The sequence below is a fragment of the Dioscorea cayenensis genome, chromosome 19 (assembly GCF_009730915.1).
Source record: "Dioscorea cayenensis subsp. rotundata cultivar TDr96_F1 chromosome 19, TDr96_F1_v2_PseudoChromosome.rev07_lg8_w22 25.fasta, whole genome shotgun sequence".
In the NCBI taxonomy this organism is placed as follows: domain Eukaryota; kingdom Viridiplantae; phylum Streptophyta; class Magnoliopsida; order Dioscoreales; family Dioscoreaceae; genus Dioscorea; species Dioscorea cayenensis.
The window spans coordinates 17,142,195-17,156,205 of NC_052489.1; positions in this window are offsets into that span (position 1 = coordinate 17,142,195).

The following is a 14,011-nucleotide window of genomic DNA, read 5'->3' on the forward strand; positions in this document are numbered from 1 at the left end:
ATTTCATTGATTGTAACTAGCTCCATGGAGAGCTAAACCCCCTAGTGGGTACTTGGATGTGAACCCTAGGGTATATTTGTTTCATTAAACCTTTCATTATGCTTTCATTAATTGATATTTTAATTGAGTTCCAATCTTGAACTAAATATTACAAAGCAATCTTGACTGGGCACAAACATGTCAGGGTACCCTATCACTTTTGATTACCCGTTCCAACCAGATACAAGTTTTTCAAAGGAAAGACATTCTTCAATGAGTGAAATCGAAGCAGCAGCCCCCTCGGCATACTATTCACCGAACATCACAATGGAAGCAATACTTGGGGCGCAAAGAGCTTGTTCCCTGTCATGATGTGATCCCACTCATCATTAAAAGAGGGGGCTTGATTGTGTGAATATTTGATTAGAGTGACACTAGGGTTGCGGATTCATATTGGTAACCCTTGTGAATGAGTGACACACCACGAAAGTTAGACAAAGCTAGATTGGAAAGGGTTGAGAGGGTCAGTCAAGAGGTAGCGGAGCATCCCCTTCCCCTCCGATATAATTTATCCTACCTCCATTTCCTAGAGTTCTTTGCGGTCATAGTAGAGTGAATGGGCTAAGGGATAACCTTCCGGTGGGGCTTAGTTGCAGAGGCAACGGAGTGAAGCGTTGAAGTGATTTTAGCACCTAGGGCTTAATTGTTACTAGGGACCTTCCACCTGGACCAAAGGGTTAGGTCTACATTTAGGAAGAGTATTTATCACTTGGAATCCCTAGAACCCATTGCTATTCTATGCGAGTGTGAAGTTGAGAGATTGTTCAATTTCTCCTCCTGGACATGTATAGAGTTAGGCATGGTTGACCTTAGATTTGGGACCACGTATTGAAGGATGTCCATGACTCGTTAATGCATTAGTTAGAAAGAATAATAGAGGGTTTTGCACTTGAAACGATTGTCCTAGGCGGAACAATATCCAGGTACCCCACTTTTATCTATTGCCTTACCTCCCCTTTACATGTGCTCTCTTTCTTGTTTATTTTATTCACTTTACGCTTACTTAAGAAACAATTTAAGTGTTTTTATTCCCTACTCCCTATGGATACTATACCCACTCATCTGGGATTTATTACTTCGACAAACCCGTGCACTTGCGGAACATAAGCAAGAGGCGTGTCTATCAGCATTCACGAACTACTTTTGGCTTCTTTTCTTAATACTTAGCTTCATAACCCTACATGCGCAAAAGAACACAAATACACATGTATTAGCGCTTAAACCTGATAAAAGTCATGCTCATCGTAAAGAAAGAATACTTCACATTCTTAACACACAAGCACTTATCAAGTATGTTGACAATTTTACATGGAGTTAGAAGGAGATGCCAGGTCTTGATGTAGAGGTAGCAGTCCACAAGCTCACCATTGACCCAAATTTTCCACTAGTGAAATAAGTACAAAGAAAGATCAAGTTTGATTTGGAACAGAACCTCATTGAAGAAACCAAGAAACTAATTAAAGTTGGTTTTATAAGGGAAGTGAAGTACCCTAATTGGATCACCAGTATAGTACCTGTTAAGAAGAAGAATCAACAAATTAGAATATGCGTGGACTTTAGGGACATAAACAAAGCATGTCCAAAAGATGATTTTCCACTACCTGCCATAGAGATCATGCTTTATAGCATAACTTCATATGAGATGTTTTTTTTATGGATGGTTTCTTTGGGTACAACCAAATCAAGATGGACTTATAGAATGAAAAGCACACTGGGTTCCAAACGTAGATAGGCATCTACTATTACAAGATTATGCCATTTGGACTAAAGAATGCATGGGCAACATATCAAAGAACTATGAACAAATATCTTTGAAGACTTGATTCACAAAGTCATGGAATGCTATGTAGATGACTTGGTGGTGAAACCACAATTATTATGAAAATACAACTTCAAAATGAACCCTTTGAAAAGTGCATTTGGTGTACTATCTGGATAATTGGTAAGTACTTGTGTATAAGTAATACAAAGTACACTTTTCTTACATTGAGCATCACTTTTATCAAATTTTATTGCTCATTTGTGTGTTTTGTGATCTTTTGTGCATTTAGGATTGTGTAGACAAGTTTGGAAGAAAGGAAGCAAAAGTAGATCGTGGACGCAATTGTTGATGAAATTCTTGGATCAAACAAGGGTTAAGACACAAGTTGTGGTAATGGACATGTGGGTGGGTGCCAACCTCCATTATGCTTAAGGGCATACACAAAATGAAGAGGCACAAAGATAGTCACACTCATATGTTCTGACTTGCGCAACATTAGCAAGAGCTTCTACAATCTGGTTTCATTGAAGATGTGACGTGATCTACCGCATGGATGTGTGCCCAATCATGTTGCCTCGATGAAGAAAGTGAATTCGGGAGTATTTCGGTGAAGTACCATAGCAAAACACTGATAAGTGCTTATGTGTTAAGAATGCGAAGTATTCTTTCCTTACGTTGAGCATTACTTTTATCAGGTTTAATCACTAATACATGTGTATTTGTGTTCTTTTGCGCATGTAGGATTGTGAAGCTGAGTATTAAGAAAAGAAGGCAAAAGTAGATCGTGAATGCACTATTTTGTGGAATCTTGGAAGGAACAAACGCGAAGACACAAGTGGGGCTCTAAGATACGTGAATGTGTGCCAACCTCCACGTAGTCAAGGCATTACAATGAGTTGGAGGGGCACGAAGGCAGTCACATTTGCGTATCCCGACTTGTGTATTAATAGCAAGATCAAAGAGTTACGATCTACGGCATAAACGTGTGCTCGTTTATGTTGCCTCGATGAAAAGTGCGGAATTGAGATTGTTTTGGCAGAGCACTGTAGCAGGTTACCATATCAAAGCAATGTAGCAATATACTACATCAGTTACTGTTCACAACCGGCCGAAAATTAGGTTTCCAGAGAATCCACACGGATGTGTGGAAATTCCCCACGCCCGTGTGGAAATTCCAAAAGGCCGTGTGGAGAATCCACAGGGACGTGTGGATTCCCGATTCCAGTCGTATTTAAGTCGCGATTAAGCCCGGTTTTTGAGATCTTTTTCCCCTCTTCTCTCCAACTTTTTTCCATCTTTTGAGAAGCCGTTGGCTAGGATTTGGAGAGTCTTTTGGCAAGTCTTTGGAGTGGTTCTACGGATTCGACAGCACCCTATGCTTGGAAGAAGGGTATTGGATGAGCTTTTGTCAGCATAGATCCGAAGAGGTGTGCCCTATTCCGGACAAAGGGGACCTTTGGAGAAGACGATGCTACTTCACAAGACCATCGACACGAACACCAAGGGGTTTTTTCTATGGATTACTTGTTTTTACATTCGATTTCATTGTTAATTGTAACTAGCTCTATGGAGAGCTAAACTCCTAGTGGGTACTTGGATTTGTGATCCCTTGGATGTATTTGTTTCATTAATATTCTATTATGTTTTCCTTAATTGATGCCTTTAATTGAGTTTCAATCTTGAATGCTTGTTGAATGATTTCTCCCTTAGAGTAACGCTAGGGTTGAGAGTCTACATTGGTAACCTTTGTGAGTGAGTGACACACCATGAGGGTTAGCCATTGCAAAATTGGAGAGGGTCGAGAAGGTGAGTCAAGAGGTAGAGGAGCGTCCCTTTCCACTCCGATATGATTTATCTTACCTTCACATTCCAAGAGTTCTTTGCGATCATAGTAGAGTGAATGGGCTAAGGGATGACCTCCGCTGGGGCTTAGTTGCACAGGCAACAGAGTGAAGCGTTGAAGTGACTTTAGCACTGAGGGCTTAATTGCGACTAGGGGTCTTTCGCCTAGACTATAAGGTTAGATCTATACATTAGAATAGGGTTTATCACTTGGAATCCCTAGAGTTTCTTGCAACTCTACACAATGTGAGGTGTTGAGACTGATCGATTTCTCTGCCGGGACATAGTGTAGAGTTAGTCACGGTTGACCTTAGGTTTGGGACCGTGTATTTAAGGATTTCCACGACTCATTTAGCGTCAGTTAGGAGATATAATAGTTGATTTTACGCTTGAAGCAATTGCCCAAGGTGGAACAATATCCGAGTACTCCACTTATATCGATTGCCTTACCTCTCATCTATTTGTGCTTCTCTCTTTCTTTTTTCTTTTATTCTTGCTTTCATTACATTTTATCAACGAAATCATCATTCTGCCTTCGCTTAGTTAGATAGCAATCTTGGTATTTTTATTCCCTAATCTCTATGGATACGATACCCACTCTCCTGCAATTTATTACTTCGACAAACCTGTGCACTTACGGGTCACACGCAAGGGGTGTTGTCAAGTTTTTGGCGCCGTTGCCGGGGGGGGAGTAGGCATTTAGAGATACTTTGCACTTTGCTATTTTAGCTATTCATCATTCATTCTATTTCACATTTTCTTATTCTATTATCGTTATGATTTTTCTTTTCTTTTTGGTTGCAGCTCCAGGTTATGACCCGAGAGAACCCTTCATTTATTTTTGAAGGAGATCCCGAGCTTGAGCATACACTTAGAAGAAGGGGAAAAGAACCTGTACAAGAACCGTCAATCCTAGTTGAAGTACAAGGTCAAGGTTCAGATAATATGGCAGAATAGAATGAGCAATAGAGAACACTTTCTGACTATGCCAGACCTTCAGTTTTGGGCACACAATCGAGTATTGTGCGACCCCCGATCACAGCTCCGAACTTTGAGCGGAAACCGGCGTTCATCCAAATGATTCAATAGTCAGCGCAGCTAATGGTTTGGCCGATGAGGATCCGAACAATAATCATATTGAGAACATCTTGGAAGTTTGTGATATATTGAAGATTGATTGAGTGTCGGATGATGCTATCAGATTGAGGGTTTTCCCATTCTCTCTCAAAGGAAAAGCCAAAAAGTGGCTTCATTCATTGCCAAAGGCTTCCATCACGACCTGGAATGAAATAGTCGAAGCCTTTCTTGCAAGATACTTTCCCCCGGGAAAGTCAGCAAGGCTTCGTCATGAGATATTCTCATTCATACAGATGAAGCTCGAATCATTGTTTGAGACATGGGAGTAATTCAAGGACCTCTTGTGGAAGTGTCCGCAACACGGTTTCCCCGACTAGATGATCATTCAAATTTTTTACAACAGGTTGAATCCAGGTACAAGACAGCTTCTAGATGCTACCGTAGGAGGTACAATGGGGAACAAGACCCCTAATGATGCTCGGTAATTGGTAGAGAAAATGGCCATGAACAACAACCAGTGGAACGCGCGGGAAAGGAAGAAATTAACTGAACTCCATGGAATCGATGCAGTCACTTCTTTGGCAGCCCAAGTGGAATCATTGAGCAAGAAGTTAGACCTTCAAACTTCTAATAGATTGGTGGCCGTCACTTCTTGTACAGGTTGTGGGTGAGGACATGCTCCAACCGATTACCCTATTTCTATTTGTGATGCATCTTCAGTTGAGGAAGTCGATTTTTTGGGTAATACCATGAGGAACCAAGGTAATCCACATAGCAACACCTATCCGGGTTTCTAACAACAACAACAAGATCCACCAAACATGGAGAATCATGTTTCAGGTTTGGAGATCCGGATTAACGATTTATAGAAAGCTTTGACCAGATTTGTGCAGACATCGGATAATCGGTTTCAGTCTGTCGAAGCTACACTTCGCAACCACACCGCTTCATTGCACAATCTAAAGAACCAATTGGGGCAAATTGCGAAGTTTCTATCAGAGAGACCACAAGGAAGCCTACCGAGTAATACCGAGACTAATCGGAGAGAACATGTGAAGGCGATCACTTTGAGAAGTGGTCGTGAGGTTGAGGCTAGACCTCCTAGTGAGAAGACCAATGTTGAAGTGCCCGAGGTCGTTGAGGTTGAGGAGAGAGCAAACAAGGAGAAGGAGGTGGCACCCCCACCTTACAAGCCCAGAATTCCCTACTCTTCAAGATTGAACAATGACCAAAATGATGAGCAATACAAGAAGTTCTTGGGTCTATTTAAGCAATTGCACATCAACATTCATTTTGTGGAAGCGTTGTCTCAAATGCCTCGGTATGCTAAGTTTTTGAAAGATTTATTAACCAACAAGAGGAAGTTGGAGGGCGTGCGTTTTTGTTCAGAGCTCATCCAGAGACAGTACAGGGGCGTGGACTTGCCCCTGTGAGCAACCTAGCGATGGTCACACGCCCGTGAGTAATTTCCGCACAGGCGTGTGTCTTCTTGCAGAGACATAGAAATGTTTCCCGGAAAGACACAGGGGCATGGATAACAACGCCGCTTGCATATGACCCGCAAGTGCAGGGGTTTGTCGAGTAGTAAAGCCCAGGTGAGTGGGGTATCGTATCCACAGGAAGTAGGAAGTAATAATACTTTAATTGCTACTTAACCACGTGAAAGAGAACAATGATAGTGTCAATAAAATGTAATGTGAACAAAGATAAAAGAAACAAGAATGAGAGGCGCAAGTAAGTGAGATGTAAGACAATCGATAGAAGTGGGGCACTCGGACAATGCTCCCCTAGGATTAATGTTTCATGTGCAAGACCCACTATTATACTTACTAATCAATATGCTCAATGAGTTGTGGAAATCCTTAAGCACACGGTCCCAAATCTAAGGTTAACTGTGACTAACTCTACACTATGTCCCGGCAGAGAAATCGCTCAGTCTCAACACCTCATACTGTGTAAAGTAAGTTGTATGGAGTTCTAGGGAATCCAAGTGATAAACCTTCTTCCTATGTATAGACCTAACCTTTTGGTCCAGGCGAAAGACCCATAGTCACATTTAAACCCCAGACACTAGAGTCACTTTAACGCTTCACTCTGTTGCTCGCGCAACTAAGCCCCAGCTAAGTTCATCCTCTAGAACTTCACTCTATTGTGATTGTAAAGAGCTCAAGGAAATGGAGGTAGGATAAATCATACCAGAAGGGACAGGGGACACTCCGCTATCTCTTGACTCACCCTCTCAACTCTCTCCAATCAAGCAATGTCTAACCCTCATAGTGTGTCACTCATCTACAACGATTACCAAGATGGACTCTCAACCCTAGTGTCACTCTAAGGGAAAAATCATTCAATAATCATCAAAGATTGGAACTCAATTGAAACATCAATTAAGGAAAGCATAATAAAAGATCAATGAAACAATAATATCCTAGGGTTTACAAAATCTAATCACCCACTAGGGGGTTTAGCTCTCCATGGACACAATATAATCAACAATGAAATCGAAAGTAAAAACAAGTGCTCCATAAGAAAACCCCTCGGTAGTTGTGTCGATAGTCTTGTGGAGTAGCCAAGTCTTGTCCAAAGGTCCCCTTATCCAGCTTAGGGCACAACTCGCCGGATCGGTGCCGATGAAAGTTCCCCCAATAATCTTCTTCAAAGTGGAGCGGTGTTGAATCCTTAGAACCACTCTAAAGACGTGCCAAAAGCCTCTCTAAACCCTAGCCGACGGCCTCTAGAAAAATGGATGAAAGTTGGAGAAAAGGGGAAAAGAAGATCCCCAAAAATCGGGCTGAATCGCGGCTTAAATTGGGTTGGAATCGGGAATCCACACGGCCCTGTGGATTTTTCCCATGGGCTTGTGGAATTTCAACACATGCATGTAGAATTTCCACACGCCCCTGTGGATTCTCTAGATATCCTGTTTTCGGCCGACTATGAACAATAATTGCTACAGTACTTACTGTAGTGTTTTGATATATTGACCTGCTACAGTACTCCGCCAAAACACTCCCAATTCCACGTTTTTTATCTAGGAAACATATTCAGGAACACATTTATGTCGTAGACCGCATGTCTTCTTCAATCAAAAGCTTCATTGGTCGAGGTCTTGTTATCAATGCACAAGTCGGGATACGCAAATGTGACTGCCCTTATGCCAGTCCAACTCATTGTAGTGACTTGAATTCATGGAGGTTGGCACACATTCACGTATCTTGGAGTCCCACTTGTGTCTTCGCGTTTGTTCCTTCCAAGATTCCACCAAATAATGCGTTTACGATCTACTTTTGGCTTCTATTCTCAATACTTAGTTTCACAACCCTACATGCGCAAAAGAACACAAATACACATGTATTAATGCTTAAACCTGCTAAAAGTAATGCTCAACATAAGAAAAAAAATACTTCGCATTCTTATCACACAAGCACTTATCAAACTCCCCCACACTTAAGCTTTTGCTTGTAGTAAAGCAAAAATAACACATTGAAGCATAAAAGAAGAAAATATTAAAAGTGCTCGGCCTTAGGTTCACCAAAGCATGCAAGGAGAGCATACTCTAGCTAAAAACTCAAATAAAAAAGGACAACTAACCCGAAATCGTGTAAGTGTGTGTAAACTCACTCAATTCAACACAAAGTATACTCCTCAAAGTTCTAAGTACATGGGACTTATTTATCTACAAAACATAACAAAATAAAAAGATGGTAGTAGCTTCACACATCCTCTAAGGTAGCCATTTTCCTAAGCGGCCGCTAAGGTGGCTTTCACATTTTCGAGGTGGTAGCTCTTTCTACCGGGGTGGTAGCTTTCACTCATCCCATGAGATAGCTCTTTCTCTCATTAGGATAGGACATAAGTAGTATCCGACTTATGACATAAATAGTATCCGACTTATGAGAATAGATTCATACGTCATAGGTGGTAGTCCTTTCCACCCAAAATGTACCACTAAACAATATATCTATCCTCTTTCTAATTTTATTTTTTTCTTTATTTTCTTTTTCCAATTTTTTTTTAGCAAAGTAACACAAGAAACAAAACTAATTAGTCTCTTAAACAATGAACTTGAGTTTCCAAAATAGTTTCATGAGTGAGTAGTGCAACAAGTATCAATAGGGCAAAACTTCCTAGAAATTCAAGAACAAACTAGAGCATGAAATCATTCAATGTTAAAATTCTCCTAATCTCGAGAATACAATCATTGCAACTAAGGTGAACCGCCATTGGCTATGTGAACATGTATGTCAGTCAAAATTTATATAAAGGACATGTGCAATGTGAACTCCCCCCCACACTTAAGATGTACATTGTCCTCAATGTACCATGCAAGCACAATAGAAAATAAATTAATCAATACAAAATGTGGAACTGGTAATTGAAACAATACTCCCTTGACTCTTAGTGTTGCGTTTGATGGAGCTAAATCCTTGGGAGTAAAGTTCCAATGGGTTGTGAAGCACACACGGTCCACATTGGCCGTATCCATGACTAGTTCTCATTTCTCATACTGACAAGACCATCTGCACGCATACACAAGTGGGTTCAGTGAAGCTCAATAATAATAAAAAAAAAAAAACAACTCGAGTATATAAAAGATAGATCAATGAATACAACTCGAGACAAAAATAGAAGATAAACTCAGAAGGAAGATCGAGTATACAAGTCAAAAATAAAATTCAGAAATAAAGAAATGAAAAAAAATGCATTAAGTGTCAGTGTCGTCCAGTGTTGGCTCTACTGCTGTCGCTGGATAGTCGAAAGGTGCCGGTGGATCAGATGATGGTGAAGCTGGTGGTGTCGGAGGGGTCCTCGGTCTCCTGATGAAATGTGAGGACGCATCTCGCACTAACAGCTGCAGTATGGTGCCAAGGTGTGCCATCATCCCCGGGTACTGTGCAACCTGTACAGCCCGGATCTCCTCGATCTTGATCCGAAGCTCACCCACAGTACTCTCGAGCCTCTCAAAATGATCATGGGCTCGAGAAGGAGTAGAAATGTGTATAGGGTGCCAGAGTGTCTCCTTTGCTATAAGGGGTGCTCTGGTCTCCATTGGTGCACATCGAGGCTCGGGAACCTGTCGTGAACCCTCAGCGGTCTCTGGGGTAGCCGTAGCCAGAATGTATTCTCCAGGTCCAAATCTACGCACTAATCCCATCATCCTAATCGTATCAAGTCCAAGACGGGAGGGAACGACCGCCTTTTCCGCACCTCTGATAGAGTCCAGAAAACCCATCCCTAGGATGAGTCTAGTGACGTAGGGCCAGCGAATATACTCCCACTCACGCAAACTGGCCCTAGTGCCTCAAGAAGTCTGCCACTACCTACCCCAGGTCAATCGGCAGGCACATTCCGGACCATGGAATGTAAATAAAGTAAGTCTTGTAGGCTCAAAACAGCTGTGTTGTCACCTCGTCTAGTCATAGACCAACTAAGGACTAAGTGTAAATATCTGTAGCTCAGCCGGGATAAGCTTGAGGCCTTAGACACTCCCGGCTCATACTGTCCCTTTCCACACAAAGCTCGGTATGCTTGCTGTGGGGTCAGGGTGACATGGTAATCCGTCGGTAAGTGTCCATAATCCTTTGTATCTGTGTATGTCTCATCATACAATCCCATACAAACTGAGAACTCAGTGACACTCATGAAAAACTGATGTCCGAATGCTTGGAACTGTATACCATCAATGGTGTCGAATCTCTCATATGGCTGATCAAACTCGAAGGATGGCAACACTTCCAGCATCAATGCGCGGATAGCTGGCTCTCAGATTGGCAACAATCTCCTCCAGCTTCCCACTGCTAACATCTCGTCAATTTCATTGGCTAACTCATCACCCCACTGAATTTCTCTTAGCACACTTAAATCCATAAAGCGAGACTATCCAAGATTGAGTCCTGATACCCTCTCAAATCGAGCCTAATGCTCGGGATTCAAGAATTCAATGTGTACTAGCTCAGGTGGAGTCTCCTTAGGATGCTTACCCTCTTGCTTCTTCGAACGTGGTGCCATACCTGCAATAATTGATGAAAAAATGATCAAAGAAGCTCAAGAAACAGTATTACAGAATTCCACATGGTCGTGTGGAAATTCCCCACTCCCGTGTGGATCTGCGAGGGGTGAAAGCGTATGGCCGCATGTCAATACTCCCAAAATACAACTTAAAACCACCTTTAAACTCTTTCTAAACATGCATAAGCCATTCTAGAGAGAAAATCACACCATATTACCACTTTTAATCCAATAAAAACAAAAAATGGCGAATAAGAGAGGGGTAAAATGTTTACCGATGAAATGAGTATGGAAACTACAAAATCGTCGTAGAATTTTAATAAAAACCCTCTAAACCAACGATGCGAGGTCGGGCAACTGATCAAGAATGCTCTTCGAGTGATTGAAGGTGTAATGGAGAAAAACCTCAAAGAGATTTTAAAGAAAAACTCGCGTCTCTTGGAATTCTGCGTATCCACACGGGCGTGTGAAAATTACCCATGCCCGTGTGACACTACATTAGAGACTCACAGAGGCAAATGCACGCCACTGTGTGCTTTCTAGAAAACACTTAATGCCTTTTGGACGCAACCACACGGGCGTGTGGAAATTACCCACGCACATGTGCCTGACCCATAGGGGCCGCGCACGCACCTATGGACTCTCTGTCAAACCGAGAGAATTCTCTAAGTATAACCCACGCCTGTGTGGAAATTCCGCACGGGCATGGACCTTCACAGGCCCAACTAACTGGGGCAAACGCACCCCCCTATCTCTTCTCTGGATGGAGGAGAGGTCTTCTGCAGAGATCCACACAAGCGTGTGAAAAATATCCACGCCCGTGCGTTTGTCACAGGATCACCCACAGGGGCGAGTCCACACCCTTGTGTGCTCTCAAGAAAATTTCTAAGTCTCTGCAAGAACTCACACACCCGTGCGAAAATTACCCACGAGCGTGCGAATGTTACAAGGTCGTTCACAGGGGCAAGTCCACGCCCCTGTGTCCTCTCGAGAAGAGCTCATAGTAGAGACCTACGAGCGTGTGGAAATTCCACACGCCCGTGCATTTTCTCTAGATGCCTTACAAATTCTGCAGGCTTTGCAGAAAATTCCTAAACATGAAAATACACTCAGAGCCTACCCTATCGTGCGAAATACACCAGTAAAATCATGAGAAACTAGCTCGCATGACCAAAACTTTGCCAAACACATTAAAGCACACAATAACACAAAAATTTCCACAAAAAAAAAAAATCATAGCATTGCATCAAAATATATAGACACCAACACTCAAAGTCTTATTCATGCAATCACTAAAATATAACTAGAAAAAAAAAAGTAAATGCTTGGGTTGCCTCCCAAGAAGCGCTTGTTTAACGTCACTAAGCTTGACGTACCTCATCTTACCTCACGGGGGCTTATAGATGAAGGTTTCCCTCTTACCCATGACTTGAAAGCACGATGAAGAAAGTCTTTTGAAGGTAGAGGGGGAGTTATCGGGCTTGTTACCACTTGAGGATCCGTCACTCTTGTTGCGTTCTTGTGCATCCCCAATAGCCTTGGGGTGTTTCTTGCGGAGCACCTTCTTCAAAATCCCCGGGGTAGATGGTACTTCTTCTTCTAGACCAAGAAGCATTACTTCTTCGTTCTCTACCTCTTGGTTAAGCAACCCCTCGTACGTTTCCTGATTCAACATTTCCTGCACATATTTATCGATTAGTTCCTCAGTAGTGTCAAGAAAGTAAATCGTATCATGAAAGTCAAGAGAATGTCGCATGGATTCGGTGAGGCGGTAGGTCAACGTGTCGTCGCCCACCCTTAGTGTTAAGTCCCCACCATCCATGTCAATCAATGAATTGGAAGTGCGCAAGAATGGTCTCCCAAGTATCAAAGGAACATCCACATCCTCATCGACGTCCAACACTACAAAGTCTACAGGAAATATGTACTTGTCAACCTTGACAAGCACGTATTCCATAATGCCCCTCGGATGTCTCACCATTTGGTCCGCCAATTACAATGTCATCCGAGTGGGCCTAGGTTCTCCCAAGCCTAGCTACTGAAAGAAAGAGTATGGCATGACGTTGATACTGGCCCCTGAGTCCGCCAAGGCCATCTCTTCACCCAAATTGCCAATATGGCATGGGATAATGAAGCTTCCAATGTCTTTCTTATTGTTCAACATATTCTTTTGCAAAACCGCCAAGCAAGGTGCATCTAGAATTACGGAGGCACTCTCCGCCAATTTTCTTTTGTTGGTCAACAAATCTTTCAAGAACTTCACATACCTAGGCATTTGGGATAATGGCTTAACAAAAAGAATGTTTATGTGTAATTGATTAAACAAACCCAGCAATTTCTTGTACTGTTTGTCATTTTGGTTGTTCTTCAACCTTGAGCGGTAAGTAATTCTTGGTTTGTAGGGTGGGGGTGCCACCTCTTTTTCCTTGTTCACTCTATCCTCAACCTCTACGACCTCGGGTGCTTCAACATTGGTCTTCTCATTCGGAAGCCTACCCTCAACCTCATGACCACTTCTAAAAGTGATCGCCTTCACATGTTCTCTCGGATTGGTCTTGGTGTTACTTGGCAAACTTCCTTGTGGTCCCTCCGATAGAGACTTCACAATTTTCCCCACTTGATTGTCTAAATTGTGCAATGAAGCTGTGTGGTTGTGAAGTGTAGCCTCAACCGATTGAAACCGTATATCCAATGATTGCACAAATCGGGTGAAGGCTTTCTCTAGATCGGTCATCCAGGTCTCCAAACCTGAAACTCTATTTTCTATGTTCGGGGCTTGTTGTTGTTGGAAACCTGGTGGTGCTATGGCCTTTTGCAGTCCTTGGTTACTCCATGAGAAATTGGGGTGGTTTCTCCACCCTTGGTTGTAGGTGTTGCTATAAGGGTTACCTTGTACCCTTCCCGAATTACCCACAAAGTCTACTTGTTCAGTCGGGCCTGAAGTAGCAATCAAAATAGGACAATCAGACAGCATATGTGAACCCCGATAACCATCACAACTCGTGATCGCGGCCACTTGGTGAAGTCAACGTATACAATTTCTTGCTCAATGCCTCTACTTGGGCTGCCAAGGATGTAACTATGTCGATCTCATGGAGTCCGGCCACTTTCTTCCTTTCCCTTGCATTCCATTGGTAACTATTCATGGTCATTTCATCTACTAAATGTAGGGCTTCATCAGGGGTCTTATTCCCCATTGTACCTCCTGCTGCAACATCTAGAAGTTGTTTTGTACTTGGATTCAACCCATTGTAAAACGTCTAAATGATCATCCACTCAGGG